Source organism: Protopterus annectens, chromosome 4.part0 (assembly GCF_019279795.1).
Source record: "Protopterus annectens isolate FY-2018-M chromosome 4.part0, PAN1.0, whole genome shotgun sequence".
NCBI lineage: Eukaryota > Metazoa > Chordata > Ceratodontiformes > Protopteridae > Protopterus > Protopterus annectens.
The window spans coordinates 324,763,465-324,766,322 of NC_056733.1; the positions used below are offsets into that span (position 1 = coordinate 324,763,465).

At 42.4% G+C, this 2,858-nt stretch overlaps 1 non-coding gene across 1 annotated transcript; it reads right to left on the reverse strand.

The window, feature by feature from the left end:
* Positions 1-644: 644 nt before the first annotated feature.
* On the reverse strand, positions 645-717 carry TRNAT-UGU. The gene has a single exon. It is a non-coding gene; the product is annotated as a tRNA-Thr (tRNA).
* Positions 718-2,858: the final 2,141 nt, after the last annotated feature.

The window sequence follows — 2,858 nt, forward strand, 5'->3', positions numbered from 1 at the left end:
TATTGTCAATAATATTGTCATATCACTTTCTCCTCATTTTACCAATGACACTTGGTGGCTGTTTATATAAATCATTACATGCAGACAGTACACTGTCTAGATTTGAACCTTTATACATTTTAAATTGCTAAAGTCTCAGCTGTGTGTCTCTAAGCCTATACAGGTTTTCACAAAAAAATACTGACATTTTGCTTATGAATATGACATTGAGAGGCAGGCATTTATAAGGTACCTCTGTCCATAATGGATGTGTATTAGTCCCTGTGTACATTCTCATAATTTTTATATAAAGTTCGGCTACAGTCTTTATGGGAATGTTTACAATAAATCTTGATGGAGCATGGGACTCGTGGACATTCTCCTCTCAGACTATGACAAGTGCATGCCAGGCCACTGTCAGGGTCTTCTGATGATGAAGAACCTGGACCTATCTTGGTCTGAGACATTATGCCTGCAGCCTGGAGCAGAAAACATCATGCCAGGAATCATTGCAATTATCTTGAGGAGATCTGGGAGGTTATAACCGATGTGTTCTGAACACAGTTGAGGGCCATGATGGGGACATTTTTTCAGGATTTCACATGGGCTATGTACATTTTTTTAGGAAGATAACTTATGAAGTCATTCAGGAGTCACAGTCCCACAGGCCCTGATGAGATTTGAACTCATGACCCCTGATTTACAGGACCAGTGCTCTAACTGCTGAACTACAGAGCCATAACAGATGTGCATTAGTCCCTCTGTAAATTGTCCATAATGTATGTGTATTAGTCCCTGTGTAAATTTTCATAATTTTCATATAAAGTTCTGCTACAGTCTTCATGGGAATGTTAGCCCCATCAGCCTGGTCCCCCTCTAGTCCAGAAGTATTTTTTTCTGTGCTCACATATGCTATGCTGCCAACCTGCTGACTGACATATAACTGATTGAACTGTATATGGTCTCTTGTGCATGCATACCATGTAGCTTTGTGCTTATGTGTTATTGTTGTGTGGAATTCTCTTCTATTTCAATGTGTGTATGACACACATTAACACAATACAGTTTCCTTCCACATTCAGCTGTACATGGATTCTGTTAGTTAAACTGCAGCTACTGCTGCAAGACGTAGCCTGTAAATATGTGTTTTACTGGAGCAAATGAGAAGTCGACATATGTTGCCCATAATCCATCACTACCACTGTGGTGTAGCTTGGAATTGTGTATTGCCATATCATGTATGTGCAACAGAAGGGCATATCATTCCTCATGTGTTTTGGCTGACAGTTGTCATGACATGGTATTGTGTGTCATGGGTTGGCAATAATGATGCCATGTGGGATCTACAGGTATATCATGTATATGTAACAGTCCAGCTGGTGAATCTGGGTATCCTGAGGCAATGTTACAACTGCCTCATGTACACAGACAACCCTCTCCTCCTTCCATAAAATACTAACATATGCGAGAGATGCAATTATACAGCCAAACTGGAGGCTAAGCTCTCTCCATCCAAGACTGGAACAGACAGTCAAGAGGAGAAGGTTAACACTTGCACCACACCTCCAGCCACACATAGACCTACTAAGCCAGCACTGGCAAAAAATACACATAAATACATAAAATCATACTCGGAGGCTCTAAATAAAAACCTGCAAAAGCATCAGAGACCTCCAAAGCAGACACCCAAATAACCTACACCTCCCGTCACAAACCAGACAACACATAAAACACAAAATCAGTGTGCCGCACAATCACAGCCCTTTAGGCAAAATAACATACTTAACACACTACGTAGACCTAAACACTTCAACAAACTAGCAAAATAACAAAGAAGGCAAGCTGGCTGTTGACACTCCACACTTTAATTGTAAGCGCTTTCATTGAAGCAAATACCCCAACTTCTTCAGAAGAAGGGTCTGAAAAAGTTGGGGCATTTGCTTCAACGAAAGTGCTTACAATTAAAGTGTGGAGTGTCAACAGCCAGCTTGCCCTCTTTGTTATACGTAACACACTAGTAATAGGTGACTCTATAGTCAGGCACACTGACGTCCCACTCACTAGGCTGGACAAGCAGAAGGTTACTGTTAGCTGCCTGTCAGGAGCCAGAATCTGACACATAACACAAGCACTCAGGTCACTCCAGAACAAGTACAAATATGACTCTGTCATTGTGCATGTTGGTGTGAATGACCTAAGATGTACCTCCCTGGACTACATGAAAAGAGAAATGGAAGAGCTCTCTGATCATGTAGCCCAGGCTGGTATGACCCTGACCCTGAGTAGCATCCTGCCCTCACCAAGAATGATACCTCAGTACAAAGAAAAAATTATCAATTTCAACAATTGGCTAAGCTTCTGGTGACATTCATAGGGGATCCAGTGTCTGTCAGCCTGGGACAACATGCTCGACAAGCCGCATTGATTCACAAGAGATGGCTTGCACCTGTCATCCCTAGACTTTCGAATACTGGCCAAGGCTTTTGCTGCCCCCATAGTGCTGTTTTTAGGCAAGACTCAAAATTCAAACCCACCTCCGTAAACAACACAATTAACAAAAAACTGAGGGTTGTGTTACTCATTGCCAGGAATTTAAATCTCAAAATGCACACACTCAAAGCACTCCTCAGTATGGAGAACGTCAACATCTGTGCAGTAACTGAAACCTAGTTCAAGGCTCCAGGGAGCACCCCAGCACTACTGGGATACAACTCATACCACACGTTTTGGCCACAGAACAGGGACCGAAACACAAAAGGAGGGGGTGTATCCATATCCATCAAGGATTCCTACACCTCCAGGTTAGTGGCGCAGCATGATACCTCTGAGATCATCCATGTGCAACTAACATTGGGCAAATCTGAAATGCAAATTGTGGC